The sequence below is a fragment of the Trachypithecus francoisi genome, unplaced genomic scaffold (genome assembly GCF_009764315.1).
Source record: "Trachypithecus francoisi isolate TF-2019V2 unplaced genomic scaffold, Tfra_2.0 Lachesis_group7, whole genome shotgun sequence".
NCBI lineage: Eukaryota > Metazoa > Chordata > Mammalia > Primates > Cercopithecidae > Trachypithecus > Trachypithecus francoisi.
In genome coordinates, this window is record NW_022681472.1 from 35,408,637 (window position 1) to 35,427,322 (window position 18,686).

Genomic DNA, 18,686 nt, shown 5'->3' on the forward strand with positions numbered 1-18,686 from the left:
CAATTATATGAAGCACTTTACAACAATGCTTGGCCACTAGTTAGCACCCAATAAACAACATCTGTTATTATTGGCTTTTAATAGACCGGCTCTGCACATGAGCATATAAACTCTGAGCACTAAGTTACTTCTATGTTTTCTTCTGATCCTCTTTGTTACACATCTAATGAGGTTGAAAGGCAGTATAAATAATTATGTACCAACTGGATATATTAAAAGAGTCTCTAGAAAGTAATATCCTTTTAACATCAGGACAAGGAAACAGTGCTTCTTGTTAAGAGCACTAGATTATTTTGAGTAATATAAGCATCTGCTATTCATTATTAGTGAAAGTTGTGCTTTTTGAATCTAAGAAACATCTCCTGAGCATGTAGTGCTATAAATACATGTGTAAGTGAGGAGTGTACTCATGGTGTTCAGAGGTGGCTCCTTCATGAGAACACAAGGAATTTTGACTAAGTGCCAGTTTTCCTTTGTTCCTGATGCTTGCCGCTTTCTCTAGATGCAGCGTCTCAAATACCAGATTGCTTTGTGGCATGTCATGCCATGCAAAACTGCACTTCCACGATTAGCTTTCCTAATTGAGGTCAGATGTGAGGTGCCTTGGTGTTTGCCTTGAAGGAATTGTTTAATTGGAACCCTAACAGGCAGTGGTATGGTACAGTGGAAAAAGGGATTTCAAGTCACCTGCCCGGGTTCAAGTCACTGTTTACTAGCTGTGTGACCTTGAGCTTGTCACCACACCTTTACCCTCTGAACCTCAGTTTCCTCATCCATAAAATAATAGCTCAGCGTTCATTTTGTTTTTCAAAAGATAAAATGACACAAAGCATTTTTTCAAGTGCCAAACAAATGTTAAGCCTTGTGCTTTTAAGTTATGACGATGATGATGATGATAAGAATACGGGATGCTTCTTCCTGAGCCTTGCTGGACCATCAAGCCTGGAACTCCTGGCCTTCTCCCTGAGCTTTCCTGAGCCTCTTATGCCCACCAGTGAATTCCTTCACAATGAGCAGCTCCATCTTTTAAAATATATATATATATATATATTTAAAATACCAACATACATTTCACAGAACATTAATTTCTCAAGATGCTTTGTAAATAAAAGAATCTGTTTCAAATACATCTGGAAAACCACCTGTAAGATCTCAGGGCACATTACAGCATGAAAAGCTCAGAGACATTCTTAGTAAAGAAGCCTTATTTACATTTGTCTAACCCAGCACTTCCCAAACTCGCCACTTACAGCATCTTTTTTTTTTTTTTCATATAATGTGCTAATATTCCATTGAAATGGCATATCCAGGAATGGCATATGGCATATTGGGCAAATGGCATATTGGGAAGTTGTCATAGCATAAGGGTGGCTGCATTTTGCTTTTGGTTAAAGACGACTGACCCACAAAAGTTTAATCACAAGTGAAAACCAACTTAATATAAATTATTACTAAGTCAAGTGCTGAAATATAACTTTTGCTGAGTAATTTCTCATCACCCATTCCCTTCCCATCCCCTAACCCTTCTGACTCTCCTATGTCTATCATTCCACACTCTGTGTCCATGTGTACACATTATTTAGCTCCCACTTATAAGTGAGAGCAAGCATCTGACTTTCTATTTCTGAAAGTTCTTTGCTGATTAATCAAAGAGACCAATTACTTAAAAGTAATTTGTATTACCTTTTAAATACTTGTAATAACAAACACCTTCATAGCACTTCATGGCACCATATACCAGAAACGGTTTTAAGAACTTTACATATAACTGATTGAATTCTCACATCAACCCAGGAAAAGGGAGGTATTATTTTCTCCAGTTTTAGGAAAGGAAACCTACGCAAAAGGAAATAAGAGATTTGCCCAAAGTTGTATCTGAATCTCTGCCATTGGTTTGATTCCATGACACCCTCTTTTCCTCAAAGAATAATTTACAGTATATTCTTTTCTCAGTTAAAATGATGCAAACATTAACATACAGCATACTTTTCTCAATTAAACTAATTAAAATAGTAATTTGCAGAATATTTTCATACTTTAAATAATTTAACTAGTTTTTATTTTTACACGTCCAAGACAGCTCTAGATATACATGAGATAAATCTTATGGTGTCACAAAAGCAAGCTGGTTAATATCACTCTCTGGACCTTGTACCAAGTTGCATTTAGTGGAAGTGAAGGCTTATTTCCTAGGTAGCCTGGATGCTGAGATAATACTGCAACAGTTGGGGTATATGACTTCTTTGGATTTGGTTTTCAAGTATTTCATAATTTACTACTTTTTATGTTCTTAGATATTTATTATAAATAAATCCAAAATGATTTTAAATTATTAAAGTTTAAAGTATATGCCTTTGGCACCACTAGAAAAAAAAAAAACTTCAAAGTATAGCAGAAGTTCCATGTGAGCCCAAACTGGAATTCACAGAATCCACGTCTTTGAAACTAGAGGGCTGCTAATCCACTAAGTGATCTGTTTGCCTGAACTGATACACACTGGAGCTTTGGTTTTAAGTTGAAAAGGTTTTTGTTGTTGTTGTTGTTGTTGTTGTTGTTAATATTTTTACCTTTTGATTCAGGAGCACAGAGCAGAAAGGAGGGAGGAAAGAATTGAGGGAACAGATTTTTTTCCCTTTTTTTTTTAAGTGTGTAAATTTAAGGGGTACAACTGCAATTCTGTTCCATGGCTATATTGTGTGGTGGTGAAGTCTTGACTTTTAGTGTATCCATCACTCAAGTAATGTACATTGTACCCAGTAAGTAGTTTCTCATCACCCATCCCCCTTCCATTCCCCTACTCTTCTGAGCCTCCTATGTCTATCATTCCACACCCTATGTCCATGTGTACACATTATTTAGCTCCCATTTATAAGTGAGAACAAGCATCTGACTTTCTGTTTCTAAATTGTTTCACTTAAAGAGAATGGCCTCCAGTTCCATCCTTATTGCTGCAAAAGACATGATTTCATTTTTTATGGATGAATAATATTTCACTGTGTATATATACCACATTTTTAATTCAATCATCCATTGATGGACACTTAGGTTGATTCCATATTTTTGCTATTGTAAATAGCGCTGTGATAAATATATGTGTGCAGGTATCCTTTTGATATAATGATTTCTTTTCCTGAATATATACCTAATAGTGGGATTGCTGGATCAAATGGTCGTTACTTTTTAGTTCTTTGAGCAACCTCCATAGAGTTTTCCATAGTTGTACTAACTTATATTCCCACCAACAACATATGAGTTCTCTTTTCGTTATGTCCTCACCAACATCTGTTATTTTTTGACTTTTTAATAATAGCCATTCTGACTAGTATAAGATGATATCTCATTGTGGCTTCAATTTGCATTTCTTTGATCATTAGTTATGTTGAGCATTATTTCATATGCCTGTTGTGCATTTGGATGTCTTCTTTGAAAAATGTTTATTCATGTCGCTTGCCCGCTTTTGAATAGGGTTATTTGTTTCTTGTTGTTGTTGAGTTCCATGTAAATTCTGGATATTAGTTCCTTGTTGGATGCATAGTTTGCAAATATTTTATCTTGAGAGGATAGATTTTTGAGTCACATTAGAGAAAAGGCTTAGGACCAAAAGCCAAAGGAGTTATTTATATGGGAGATAATTCTAGTAAAAAATAGCAATAATAATAATGTTACATCAGCACCCAGGTGACAGTATGCTGCAGAGAACTGGGACAGGTTAATTCTGTGCCACCACCCCATGCCCCCCACACACACGTGCATACACACTGCCAAATGGCACTCTGAGGGTACATGGTGATGACTGGGACTTAGCTACAGAGGCAGTGCACAGGCCTTCAAGTTGAAGATGTCACTGACAAACAGCATTGAACATCAAGGAGGCATTACCCAGGCGGGGCTGAAAACTTAGAAAGGGGCCAAAGTCCTATAGTCTGGCAGGAAGGGTTAAGAATCATTGGAATTTAGGCATTAATGTGACCTCATTTGTAGTCAAAGGCTAGTGGGGCCAGCTAACATTCTAGTTACAAGATATGAAAGAAGTGAAACATGTTTAGATATCATTCCTGAATTGTGTTACCCCAAAATTAATATGTTGAAGCACTAACCCCCAATGTAATAGTATTTGGAGTTGGGGCCTTTGGGAGATAATTAGGTTTAGATGAGGCCATGAGGCTGGGGTCTTTATAGTGGGACTAGTGCCCTTATAAGAAGAGACACCAGAGAGTTAATTCATTCTCTTCCTGTGCCATCTTTCTGTTCCTCTCCCTCTCTCTTCCTTTCCCTCTCTCTCTCCCTCTCTGCCCCATGTGAGGACACAGTGAGAAGGCAGCCATCTGCAAGCTAGAAGGAGAGCCCTCACCAGAACCTGGCCATGCTGGAACCTTCATCTTGGACCTCCAGCCTCCAGACCTATGAGAAAATAAATTTCTATTGTTTCACCACACAGTCTATAGCATTTTGTTATGGCAGCCTGAGCTAAGACAATTCCTACTTCAAAACTTGTATAAAATCTTAATGTGTCTTTGTAAGTAGGCATTTTTGTTATAGATAAGTGTTCTGGTTCCCAGCTTTTAGAATGTGTTCTATTTTACTTGCCAGTAACTGAAGGAGCAAAATAAGAAATACAAATTTTTGCCACTTAAAAAGCCCTATTTTTAGAGCTATATATATATTTCTATTTTTCAATGACTTTTCTTTTTCAAATCCATTATAGATGATAAGTTAAAGAAATAAGACAAGTTTCTTTCCAAATAAATGACAAAGAGCTTGGTATTTCTGGTGAGTATCACCATTTAAGAGAAGCTTGCATTTTCAGTCTGTAATTTTCTTTCCTGTTCTTGTCCTTTTTGAGCTTCTTGACAAATGACAGTGAAAGGAAGGGGTGGTTTGTCTCTGCTGGAAATTCCCACTGTGAAAAACTGGCCCTACCGACCCTATCACCAATGCCCAATACAAACAAGCCTAGGACCCCTTTAGGCTTTCAACCAGTCTACCTCAAGCCAAATCCCCAGAGTTCATTGTTCCTGGGGTTTCCTTTCTCCAGCCTTGCAACTGTCCCTCTGTGAACAACTTTCCCAAGTGCAATGGGCTGCATGCTCATCCTCCCTCAGAGTACACGCTGAAGACCACAATTCACTTCCTTGAATCTCAGTAGACTGTGTGCTTGAATCACCTTTTCTTTTACCCCCTAAAAACACTACAAAAATACTTCCATAATTTAGCTGTTTGGGTTTTATGTTTGTAACACCATATTTAGTAATTATAACACATAGTATATAGAATAAAAGTAATGTATTTTTCCACTGAGGAAAGAAAGTAATAGAGACAGAAAGATGAGTTGGCAGAATTTTTCAAATACATGCCAAGTCTCTCTTTTTTTGGGAGCAGGAATGGGGGAGAGGGTTTCCCTCTGTTGCCCAGGCCACACTGCAGTAGTGCAATCATAACTCACTATAACCTCAAACTGCTGGGCTCAAGTGATCCTCCCACCTCAGCCTCCAGAGTAGCTAGGACGACAGGTACATGTCACCATGCCAGCCGATATTTTAAAATTTTTGTGAAGCAGTCATCTTTCCATGTGGCCCAGGCAGGTCAAACTCTTGGTCTCAAGTGATCCACCAGCCTCAGCCTCCCAAAATGCTGGAATTACAGGTATGAGCCACCACACCTGGCCTAATTTTTAAAAAGCAACATATATTCCATTTTGAAGACAGCTTGATATGTCTTTGCTTATATGTGCCATCATATGTTATTGTCTCAGTCCATGCTCATTAGCACAATAATATTGAAAGTGCCTTTGAAAAGATTTATCAAAAATACTGAACCTTCAAGCATAGTTTTCTGAGAATTCACAGCTCTGAGTTAAAAGTTTTTGTTCTCTGTAAAATATATGTAAAATAATTTTGATACCCAGTTTTAAGAGTTGGTTTAATATTTTTTGGTGTTAAAAAAGCTGAAAATGTTAATAGGTATTCCTTAAATTGGTCACTAACCAAAATTTTACTCTGCTATCAGTTCATGTTAAACTTTTTTAGTACTTAATTCAAACCACTTTTGTTTCTTCTAAAATTTTTTGTTTAAAACAAAAAGACTTATCTTACTGTCCTGGTACTATTTATTGCCCATTTGCAATACTTTCTGAGCTTTTTTTTTTTATTTTCCTTGACATTTGACTAGGATTGATTTCTTAATTTCACATGTACACACAAAAACACATGATCTTGCTTTATGTTTGTTAATGTTTTAAACACGGGCAATATATTGGAGACTGTAAATACTCTGCCTTCTTGAATTAGACACTCTTGGGCCCACATGTATACACATATCACAAACCTTAGAGAACACTGAACAAGAGTACATTATAGTATCATCTTCTTCAGCATTTTCTTTCTGATTCTCCATCTTGATCTCCAGGAATAATTTTTATATTGCTTCTTTCATGTGTTTACTCATGGAATCTGGTCTCTGGGGCCCACATTTTTTAGTGCAAGACAGAGAGTAAGAATATGTTAATAGGCTGGGCATGGTGGCTCATGCCTGTAATCCCAGCACTTTGGGAGGCCGAGGAGGGCAGATCACAAGGTCAGGAGTTCGAGACCAGCCTGGCCAATATGGTGAAATCCCGTCTCTACTTAAAAAATACATATATATATATATATATATATACACAAAAGTTAGCTGGGCCTGGTGGTGTGCACCTGTAGTCCCAGCTACTCAGGAGGCTGAGGCAGGAGAATCGCTTGAACCCAGGAGGTGGAGGTTGCAGTGAGCCGAGATCGCTCCACTGCACTCCAGCCTGGGTGACAGAGTGAGACGCCGTCTTGAAAAAAATAGTATGTTCACAGATGATGGCTGAAGAAAGAATTGTGCAGGATTAGACGCTTCAGTACAATGGACCAAGAGTACTTTGTTGACATTTTTCCCATTACCTTTATTTATAGCATTCATGGAGTTCAGAGAGAAAGCAGGAGAGGGTTGTGGTGGTCTGTGCCATATACTTGAGGAGAAAGGGGCCTCATAAGAAAACAGGGCAGGAGTGGGATGGCCCGCTGGAAAGTGATTATGAAGCCCATGAGGACAAAGAATGTGAAATGGAATAAGACAATCTAGTTAGGTTTATAAACAGAAGGAGGAGACTTTGAATGTTCATCATACATAGTTGAGGTGATATAAAAAGAATACCCACATAGAGGGAAAAAGTCCTGGAGTTGGGAATCTGCTAGGAATGAACCTAGATTAAGCCTATGGCTTCAGGAATGGAAAGAATAAGGGAAAGGAATTATGAAAAAATATTGAGCAATACTTGGCATATTATTGGATGGAGAAAAGACTGCCCTGATAGGTAGTGAGTCAAAAATCATTCCCAGTTTTCTTGCTCTAAAACTGGTTCTCAACTTGTAGCAGGCATCAGAATCACCTGGAGGAGGAGACGCTGCTGCTGGTGGTGGCCCAGAGACCACACATTGAGAACCACTGCTCTAGAAAACCATTTGTCTTTGCTAATGGAGAAACCTGGCTCTAATAGAAAGTAACTGAGGAGGAAAGGAGTTGCTTGGCTTCAAGGCTATCCGTCAAAAGATCATGATGAGTTATACAGTATTCAGCTATGTATCTCTGAATTCAGCCAAGCTCTTTTACATAAGAACTTTGCAATTTCCTAATTAATTCAGGATATATGTTAAATTCCTAAATTGAGCTATATGAATTTTTAGGTGGTTTTGTTGTTGATGGTAATGGTTTGATGTTTAAGACAGTTGCTGCTTATCTTGAGAAACCATGAACTCTCAAAATGTTTCCCAAGGGAAGGGCTCCAGAGAGAAGAAAGGAAGCCATTATTTCCCCTATGTCAAAATGAAATGCTCAGACCTCTGAAACCTAAAGAAATGAGCAAATAAAAGACAAAAGCATAGATGAGATCAGCCTTCAAATCTACAAAGGCAAAATAATCAAAACTAAGGCGTAAATTACAATGGTAATAAGAGAATTTAAGAATATATAAAAATTATTTTAACAGAGAAACTGTGTTCCTCCAGGGCCTGTAGTTCAAAATTTTGTAATGCACAATGATCCACCCCCAAAAATTGAATATATATTCAGACCCTAGAACTGCAATATTGAAACCAGTGGTTCTCAACTATTAGTGAGCATTAGAATTACATGAAGGGTTTAATAATAAACACAGATTTGGGGGTCCCCCTCCCCCTCAGAGTGTGTGAATCAGATCTGGGTAGACTCAGGAATTTGTAGTTCACACAATTCCCAGATGATGCTGATGCTGGATATTTGGGACTACACTTTAGGAATTGCTGTTTTTGCTCTATGATTCACAACTTGGTCACATACTAGAATTATCTGGGGAGCTTGCTTTTTAAATTTCAATTCATAGGCCACACCTCAAAACAATTAAAATTATAATCTCTTGGGGTGTCAACCCAGGCATCAGTAGTTTTTGAAGTTCTCAGGTGTCTCACATGTGCAGCCAAAATGGAGAATTTCTACTTATATTAGTAGTTGTCAAATTTCAGCACACATTACCTGAAAGACTATTAAAACACAGGTTCCTGGGCCCCTCTCATGGAGTTTCTGATTCTGTAAGTCTGGGTTGGGCCCAAGAATTTGCATTTCAGTCAAGTTCCCAGATGATGCAGTCAGTCCTGGGATCATACTTGGAGAACCACTGGTAAGACCAACTTCAACCCTAGCTGTATTTGGAATCTACTGGAGAGCTGGCAAAAAAAAAAAAAAAAACTGAAGTTGGCTCCATTCTCAAAAACAAAAGAAAACCAGATTGGGATATAATTAGTTTGGGTTGGGGTCTGGCATAAATATGTTTTTAAAACTTCCCAGGTGATTCTAACATGCAGCCGAGACCTGGAATCACGGCAAAACCAAGCAAGGTGAAGACGCAGTAAATGTATCACCTGTCATGTTTGCTTGTCATCTGAATTTAAAATGACCTATTCTAACCAGAATATATTTCAACCGCTATATGCAGTATCTTTATTGAAAAAAATATACTACATTGAAATAAATGTAAGATCATGATGTTCATTTCTGAATTTAAGAAACAGGGCCAGGCACAGTGGCTCATGTCTGTAATCCCAGCTACTCAGGAGGCTGAGGAAGGAAGATCGCTTTAGTCCAAGGATTCAAGGTTATGGTGAGCTATGATTGTACCCCTGCACTCCAGCCTGGGCAACAGAGCAAGACCCTATCTCAGAAAGGAAAGGAAGGGAAAGGGAAGGAAACGAAAAGACCAGGTTAAGCCAGGAGGGGATTCTGCCCACCCCTTTTATTGCTATAAATGCAACTTACTGTCTGAATTTTTTTAATGTTACATGGTAACCCACCCCTTTGGTGATCTGCAGCCAATCATGTAAACAGAAACATTACAACTGTTATTATAAAAGCAGTTTCCTATAAATGAGAAATTACACTTGTATCTAAATAAACTTGAAATCTGATCAAACACCCTGGCCCCAAGAAAATAACTCTGGGTTTGGACAACACAACCCAGAGTAACGTTTTACTGCCACTTGATGTTTCTGAATATACAGGGTCATTTAAAATCACATAATATGGAAATAACTTGTCTGCTACAGACAGTAGAAGCTGAGATTTGAGAATGGAGTTGGGGTGTGGACGGCGAGAGTATCAAAAGGAGTCATCTTTTAACTGGGGCTTATTTGGACAGCTCCATGATACCAGTTAGATACATATTTGTAAATAATTACTTTCTACTTCAATTTTCACAGAAAATAGTGATGCTATTGTGTTTTGGCAGCTGATTTAGTAAGTTACCATTCATGACCCTGCTAGAATATACTATGCAAGGTCCACTTCTTGTGCCTCAGAAATTTAGCACTGGAAAAGAGCTTAGAGCTCATTGAATCTCTTAATTTTATAGTTTAGGACTGACTTTACACCCACTAGAGTGGCTATAACCCAAAAGACAAACAATAGCAAATATTGGTGGGAAGCTGGGGAAAAACTAAAACCTCACAGTTGGGAATTTATTGCCAATTTGGAGCAGTTTGGCAGTTCCCTTAGAAGTTAAACATAAATTGACCATCAACTGAGCAATTCTGCTCCTAAGTTATCTATTTACCCAAGAGAAATGAAAACATGTTCACACAAAGACCTGCATGTAAATGTTCATAGCAGCATTATTCATAGTGGCCAAAAGGTGGAAACAATTCAAATGCCCATCAACTGATGAATGGATAAACAAAATGTGTTTATACCCAGCAATAAAAAGGGAAAACTGAGGATACATGCCACAACCTGGATGAACCTTGAAAACATGCTGAAAGAAACCAGACACAAACGATGACATATATGATTCCATTTATATGAAATGTCTAAAACAGGAAAATCTGAAAATAGATTAGTGGTTGCTTAGAACTAGGGAAAGGGAGAGGTTAGCGTTATGGGGTGGATTAATAGCTAAAGGGGACGGGTTTGGGGGATTTGAGGACGAAAATGTTCTAAAATTGGTGATGGTTGCACTATCTGTAAATATGCTAAAAACTGTTGAATCATACACTTTTTAAAATATTTTTATTTTTATTTATGTATTTATTTATTTATGAGACGGAGTCTCACTCTGTCGCCGGGCTAGAGTGCAGTGGCGCAATCTCAGCTCGCTGCAACCTCCACCTCCCTGGTTCAAGCAACTCTCCTGCCTCAGCCTCCCGAATAGCTGAAATTACACATGCGCACCATCACGCCGGGCTAATTTTTGTATTTTAGTAGAGACGGGGTTTCACCATGTTGGTCAGGCTGGTCTCAAACTCCTGACCTCAAGTGATCCGCCTGCCTTGGCCTCCCAAAGTGCTAGGATTGCAGGCGTGAGCCACCACGCCCAGCCGAATCATACACTTTAAATAGGTAAATTGTGTGGCATGTGAATTCTAAATAAAGCCGTTATAAAAAAAAAAAAATTATCGGAGTGTAGCGTACTGGGAAACTTCAGACGCAAATTTCCATCAGCCTATCTCTGAAATCACCTTGGCCCAGGCGACCGCTAGGCGCATGCGCACGGGGCAGCCACCAGCTACTTAGGGTGAACCCAGGTTAGACGCGCCCAGGCTAGAAGCGCCCGGCTCTTGGCCCTCGCTGTTCTGCCCGCTGTCGCCGCTCTTTGGCGCCCCGCAACAGCCCCCTCTCAGCAGGACGCGGAAAGGGCAGGGTCCACGTCTCTTGCATATACTATAAAGAAAGCGCGTTCCCCGCGGCGCCCCGACAGCACTTAGGCAGACGTCCCGCAGAGTCCCAAGTCCCCACGGTGGGCCCGCGGGCTCCTGAGCTGTCCAGGCCCCTAAACTATCACAAGGAGGATATTTGATGACCGTCTTTCTTCCCTCGCTCTCTCCCAACAAAGGGTAACTGACCTCTCGCGTGACCTGGCCAGAGCTGAGGTTCCCTAAACATGCTTTCCCCTTATTGTGTGCACACCCGCACAGGGCGGAGGCGAGCGGCGCGACCCACTGGACGGACGCGGCCCGGAGCCCCGGGCGCCCGGACCTGGCGGGCCCTCCCTGGGCGGGCGGGTGGCGCGTCGCCCGCGGCCGATCCGGGCGGGGGAGGGGGGCGCTGTAATTGCCGCGCAGCTCGGGTTCCCACGCTCCTATTGTTGGCGACTTTGTTTCCAATTCCCATCACGTGTGCTAATTAGTTAGCGCTGCTGGCTGGCTGGGAGGCGTGTGGCTGGCCTAAAAGCAGAAAGATCACTTCCTGTAGGGAGCCGGACAGGCTGAATACTACTGGGGCTTCTTTCTTTCTCCCTCCTCTGAGCCTCCTTCTCGGCCTCCCAGGAGGGTGGGAGAGGGAAGGGAAGGGAAGGGAAGGGAAGGGGAAGAAATGCTGATTGCCGATTGCCGAACAAATGCCACTGAATTGCAATAGCAACCAAAAAGCCGGGGTTAGGGGGTGGGTTGGGGAATGGAAGGGGGAGAGTCAGAGCGGGGAATAGAGGAAGAAACAGGATTAAATGAGAAACTCACATTAGATCTCTAATACTTTACAAAATGCCGTTCACAATTTTGATCAGTTAATCTCGTCAAGATTGGGTTAATGGAGGAATTTTTTTCATTTCCTCCATTCATGTTCAGTTTTTAAAAATCTGTGTTTACCCTCTGAATAAAGCAAGCACAGGCATCATTGTACACTAGGAAAAGAGAAAAAAAAGCGAAGCAAGTCATGACTTTTGAGTCAGTGACTTGCCTCTGGACCTAAGCTTCTGAGTTCTATTCATTTTGGCACTACACTTTTAGAAGGGGTGCAGTGAGGTGTCAGAGACTAACGGAGGATGGTAGAAGTTTGAAAAATATACATGGGCCCATTACAAGAAAATGGTGCTATGTTTTTTGGCTTATTGTTGGGTTGCAAGATTTAGGAACGCTCTGGTTCTCCTTATGGAAGTCTCTACTTTGAAAATACCATAATATCCATACTTCCCTATAAACGAGAGGAAAGTGGGCATTTAAAAGAACTCACCTTATATGTGGTAGCAATAAGGGAGGAGATTTTGTCCTTTCTTTTGGAAAGTGGTGGAGGAATGAGGTCAAGAGTAACTCCATTCAACACGCATTTAGCAAGGATGCTTTGAGCATCTCCTGTGTGCTAGGCACTGGGCTAGGGCTAGAGGCAGGGAGATAAAACATCCAGAACCTATCCTTAAGTAGCTTACAAATCTATTTGAGGAGACAGATACGTATGTAGAGCAACAATTAAGGATGACTCAGGAATGGAGATCTGTACTTGAGACTATGAGGCCAGAGAAGGGCCACGGACCCAGGCAGGGGAATTTGGGGAAACTTTCTGGAGAAGGGATGATTCATTTATCTGACACTTACATGACAAGCAACAATTGTCCAAGAGAAGAAGGAAGGAAAGGGCATTCCAAAAAAAGAAGTAGCAGGGTGTACAAAAGGCCTCCAGGTCAGTGACGGAGTATGAGGCACTCTGCAAGCAGGTGTGCTCAGCGGCAGCACAGGGCTCCAGGGGTAGGCGTGGATGAGCCAGAGAGACAGGAACCATGAAAAGTCTTGTTGAGGAGTTTGGACTTTATCCTAATAGACCTAAAGCAAAGGAGCAAAATAATTAAATTTGTCTTTTAGAAAGATTACTTGGGCAGCAATTTAGAGGCGCGATTGAAGGGTCTCAGGCTAGGGCAGGGAGAGGAAATTGGGGACGAACACAATGATCCAGCAATAAGAGATATTATAAGAGACTGAAAGGAAGAATGAGGTGAGCCCGATTCAAGAGACACTTCGAAGGTGGAACTGACAGAGCATGGGGACCAACTTCACTTTGGCAGTAAGCAACTGGAAAAAATGCGAGATGACTCCAGGTTTCCAAGTTGTACACCTAGATGCATGATGGTGGCATTTACTGGGATAAGCAACCTGGAGGACAAAGAACAGGCTTGTCATGGAGTGAAATGATGAGTTTAGTCCGGGCCATGTTGTGGCAGAAGTGACTGGAAGGTATCCAAATAGGGATATCCAGGAGGCATGTAGATATATGTATATGGAGCTCAAATGGGAAGGGGTGGGACCAGAGATGGAATCAGTAGCAATAAGAGACAGGAAGGCGGTGTAGTTTGCCTGTCCTTTACCAAGCACCTGTGTGACCACCGCTTTGCAAATGCAGTAAGTCCTCACTTAACATAATCAATAGGTTCTTGGAAGCTGTGACTTCAAGTGAAATGCATAAAGAAGCCAATTTTACCATTGGCTAATTGATATAAGCAAGAGTTAAGTTCCTACAGCATGTTTCTGGTTACAAAAACATCAACAAACTTCTAAATAAAGACCCAAAGTACTTGTAATAGTAAACATCGAATAAATGTGAGCTATACATACATCTAAGAAAGATTAATATTATTGGCAATAAGGGAGAAAAAATAAAAAGACAGATGAACAAAAACTAATAATTATTTACCCAATTATTCCAATTCAGTGTCACAGGCTCCTGGAGCCCATCCAGGTAGGTAGTTCAAGACACCAAAAATACTGGGGAAGAATGAAGACATTAGATACATTTTTTTTTTTTCTTTGAGAAGGAGTCTTACTCTGTCACCCAGGCTGGAGTGCAGTGGCTCGATCTCAGCTCACTGCAACTTCTGCCTCCTGGGCTCAAGCGATTCTCCTGTCTTGGCCTCCTAAGTAGCTGGGATTACAGGCACCCGCCGCCACACCTGGCTAATTTTTTATTTTTAGTAGAGACAGGGTTTCACCATGTTGGCCAGGCTGGTCTCAAACTCCTGACCTCAAGTGACCTGCCCACCTCAGCCTCCCAAAGTGCAGGGATTACAGGCCTGAGCCACTGTACCCGGCCTAGATATACTTTTAAAACTAAGTGTTCAATACTGGAACAATAAATAATTAAATATAGTGAAATACCACAAAACTATTACAAATTTTTACAAAAAAAAATGGATAGCAACATGGGAAATACTTGTAAAGTTAAATGAAACAAAATTCAGAATACAAAATTGTATCTATGCTTTGATTACAACTATGTCAAATATAGTCTATAAATACAATTTTAAAACCTGGAAGAAAATATTCTAAAATATTTATAGCAGATATTTCTGATTCCCCAGTATTATTTATTATATAAGTGATTTATAAATATATCAAAGGCAAAAGAGGGAGAAATAATCTTCCAGTAAACAATTTTAAAGACTTTGAAGTGTCCTCCTCCATTCGAATCTCTATTTCTTTTTGCTTTTCTTCTGTGGGAAAAAGGAAGCAGGGGATCTTAGCTTCAGGAAGTGATGTCAAACATCTTAGCCAATTCTAAGTGCTAGGAAGACAAATTAAGACCTTCTCTTTAATTGGATGTAATCGGTTAAACAAGGCCACCTGTGGCTGAGATGGAGCCAAGTCCTAAGGAGCCCCAGAGACAGCGGCTTTGGTGTTAAGCAGCCCTAAAGGTCAGCACCACCCTCTGGGATGGGCTTTTGATTCTATATCAAGTTACAGGACTGTGCTAACAGAAACATTCTAATCAAAACCTGAGCATGCGATTGGGTTTAGAAAGTGTTGATAAAAGGAAGAACAGTATAGAATTTTACCTTAAGGATTTATTTATTTAAAAATAATCAGCAACCTAGCTAGCAAAGAGTGCCTCCCGTGAGGCAGGTACGTTATTAAGCATTTCACATATAATTAACTTGCTAATAAACCCATGAAATAGATTCTACTGTTATCACAATCATCCTCACTTTGCAGATGAGGAAACTAAGGTACAAAGCGAGATTAAGTAATTGATTCAATGTCACACAGCTTATATAGGTAAAGCTGAGACTTGAACCCAGACAGTTTGACTCCATCATCTGTGTTCCTAACCACTACACTATGTTGCTTCTCAAGATCTAATATTATTCTTTGCTAGGTAATTGTGAATTCCAAACACACCTTAAATTAAACCTTGCATTTGGAGCAAATATTTGCAGTGCATTGCGATCTCCTCATGATAGCATAATAATTGCACAAGCAGCATTTGGGAAGTGGGAAGGTCCAGTAAAGACTGAATTAGCAAAGCTGAAATTACCAAATGACAACAAATGTCACAGGCACTTTACACATTCAGTATTTCATCTGAGCTTCCAGCATAAAGTTGAGAAGATTTTGTAAGGAATAATTGAGCATTCCCTTGGAAGCAGAAAACTGTTCACACATGGCTTTTTCACAGTGTGGCAGGACTGTCTTTGCCACATCTAGGATAGAATCTGGGTTGGCAATGGAAGAAGACTCCTAAAAGAGTGGATAGCCCGCATTCTTTTTAGCCAAGAATTATGTCCTCAGAAATTCTCCAAAGGTCCAAGTACCCTTTGAACTCCTATATGAAGTGAAAACAAACATCATGATGCAAGTCTAAAAATAAGCTCATCATCTTCTCCCCAAACCAATTCTTCATTCCAGATTCCTTTACTCAGTAAATGGCACTTCCATTACCTAGTTGCCTAAGCTACCAAACATTGTGATTGCCTCTCCCAATATCCATCCTCCCCCAAGCCATGATTGTGAGTACACCATGGTAATGTCATCTTCCTTGCTAGTGATTGGTTGAGGTGGGTAGCTCCAAGTCTGTCTAGCCAATGAAGCATGAGGAGAGACTTGCCCCAAACATCTCAGAAAAAAGAGGCTAATTTCTCCCCGCTATTCTATCTGAACAACAACATCAAAAAATGTCACTGGGGGTGGCCACGAATTGATTTGATGGAAAAACCAGCCTTAGGATGAAGCCAATGCTAGGGATGGCAGAGTAGAGACAAGGAATGTTGGGCTGATGAACCCATAAGCCCTGAAGCTGGTCCCAGTGGTAAATCTGTTATTTGAAATAATACATTTTCTTCATTTTTGCCAGCACAAGAAAGGGTTTCAATTTTTTTTGCAACAGAAAGCACCTTCACTGATATATTTTGCACATTCAAATAATCATCAAGTCCAGTTGTATTAGTTCATTTTTCATACTGCTATAAAGAATACTACCTGAGACTGGATAATTATAAAGGAAAGAGGTTTAATTGACTCAGTTCCACAGGCTTAACAGGAAGCACGGCTAGACGGCCTCAGGAAACTTACCATCATGGTGGAAGGCGAAGGGACACCTTCTCCATGAGGAAGCAGGGGAGAGTGAAGAGCAAGTGTAGGGGAACTGCCCTTTATAAAACCATCAGCTCTTGTGAGACTTATTCACTATCACAAGACTAGCATGGGGAAAACTGCCCCCATGATCCAATCAACTCCCACTAGCTTCCTCCCTTGACACGTGGGGATTATGGCGATTACAATTCAAGATGAGATTTGGGTGGGGACACAGAGCCAAACCATGTTACCAGTCTACTCTCCTTCTTAAGTATTTTGAAACCTATACACCTCTGTCCGTCCCCATTACTAATAATGATCCTGATCAGGCTACCAATGAGGTCTTTCATCTGAATTACTCCAAAGTCTCCTAACTAATTCCAAAATACCTTCATTCATTTCAGTAGACCTGAAGACAAAGTAAGAAAAAACATGGGCATGTGGTGGCTCATGCCTGTAATCCCAACTATGTGGGAGGCTGAGGCAGGAGAATCGCTTGAACCTGGGAGGCAGAGGTTGCAGTGAGCCAAGATCACACCATTGTACTCCAGCCTGGGCAACAAGAGTGAAACTTCGTCTAAAAAAAGAGAGAGAGAGAGAAAGAATATGGAAGGATGATGCTATGACAAGCACAAGATTTCCTTATCTAGTCACAGGGCAAAATTTGAGTGACACCATGCCTCAGTTCATCCTAAAAGACACAAACCTCCACTCTCAGCTCCTCTGACCTAATGGATCGTCTACTGAGTGGGCTTTTGGAACCACCTCAAGGTGGTCATATCACTTCATTCATATCCTCATCTCTGAGACATCCTGTGCACTGGTTGCTTGCTGCCTTGGCAGTAATCCCAAATGACAGCAACTTCAGTTGAGTCCAAGTTATTCCCATCAGTCTTCGGACTAACCTTTATGGTGTGGCTTCACTTGGATACACTGGGGCATCTTTGTAGGAAATGCAGTTATTTCTATCCGTCCTGATTTTAGTTAGACTCTACAAGTACTTGGTGATTGTCTACTCTGCTGCGAATGTGCCAGACCTTAAAAAGGGCAGACAGTAAGCGTATCCTGTTATCTGCACCCTAGTATTTAACACATAGTTAAATACCCAATATTTAACACATAGTTTTAGTGGTACTCAAAGCTATTGGTTAATGAGAGTTCCCTTTGCCCCACATCCTTGCTAGCATTTTTTATTTTTATTTTTATTTTGAGACACAATCTCACTCTGTTGCCCAGGCTGGAGTGCAGTGGTGCCATCATGGCTCAGTGCAACCTCTGCCGCCCGAGTTCAAGCAATTCTCAGCATTTTTTATTTTTTGTCTTTTTGATAATTTTTTTTTAACTGGAGGGAGATGATATCTCATTTTGGTTTTGATTTGCATTTACATGATGGTTAGTGATGAGAATTTTTTCATATCTGTTGGCCATTTGTATGTCTTCTTGTGATATCGGTTCAGATCATTTGCCCATTTTTGAATCAAATTATTTAGTTTTTTTGCTACTGATTTGTTTGAGTTCCTTATATGTTCTGGTTATTAAACTGTGGTTGGGCAGTTTGCAAATATTTTCTCCTTTTTTTTTTTTTTTGAGACAGACCTCACTCTGTCACCCAAGCTGGAGTGCAGTAGTACAATCATAGTTCACTGCAGCCTCAAACTACCAAGTAGCTAAAACCACAGTCATGCACCATCATGCCTGGCTAGTTTTTATTTTTGTAAAGATGGGGTCTCATTATGTTGCCTACACTGGTCTTGAACTCCTAGCCTCAATCAGTCCTCCCACTTCAGCCTCCCAAAGCACCAGGATTACAGACATAAGCCACTTTGGCCAGCAATCTTTCATTCTTTAGGTTTCAACCTAAAGAATAAAGAATAAAGAAAATCTCTTTACTCTTTTGATTATTTCTTTGTTGCATAGAATCCTGTTAGCTTGATATAAGCGCATTTGTCTATTTTTTAATACCCTGTTGATGGGAATGTAAATTAGTGCAGCCACAATGGAAAACAGTATGGAAATTCCTCAAAAAACTGAAAATACACCTGCCATATGATCCTGCAATCCCACTGAGATGCATATATGTGTGTGTGTGTGTCT

General features: G+C 40.3%; 1 long non-coding RNA gene across 1 annotated transcript in view; it reads left to right on the top strand.

Annotated features, from left to right (window-relative positions):
- The window catches only part of LOC117079009, a 33,783-nt gene that overhangs the window by 4,565 nt on the left and 10,532 nt on the right, over positions 1-18,686 (top strand). The window contains exons 2-3 of the long non-coding RNA XR_004435244.1: positions 4,706-4,770; positions 7,393-7,519. This is a non-coding gene — a long non-coding RNA (uncharacterized LOC117079009). The remainder of the gene's footprint in view (positions 1-4,705; positions 4,771-7,392; positions 7,520-18,686) is intronic.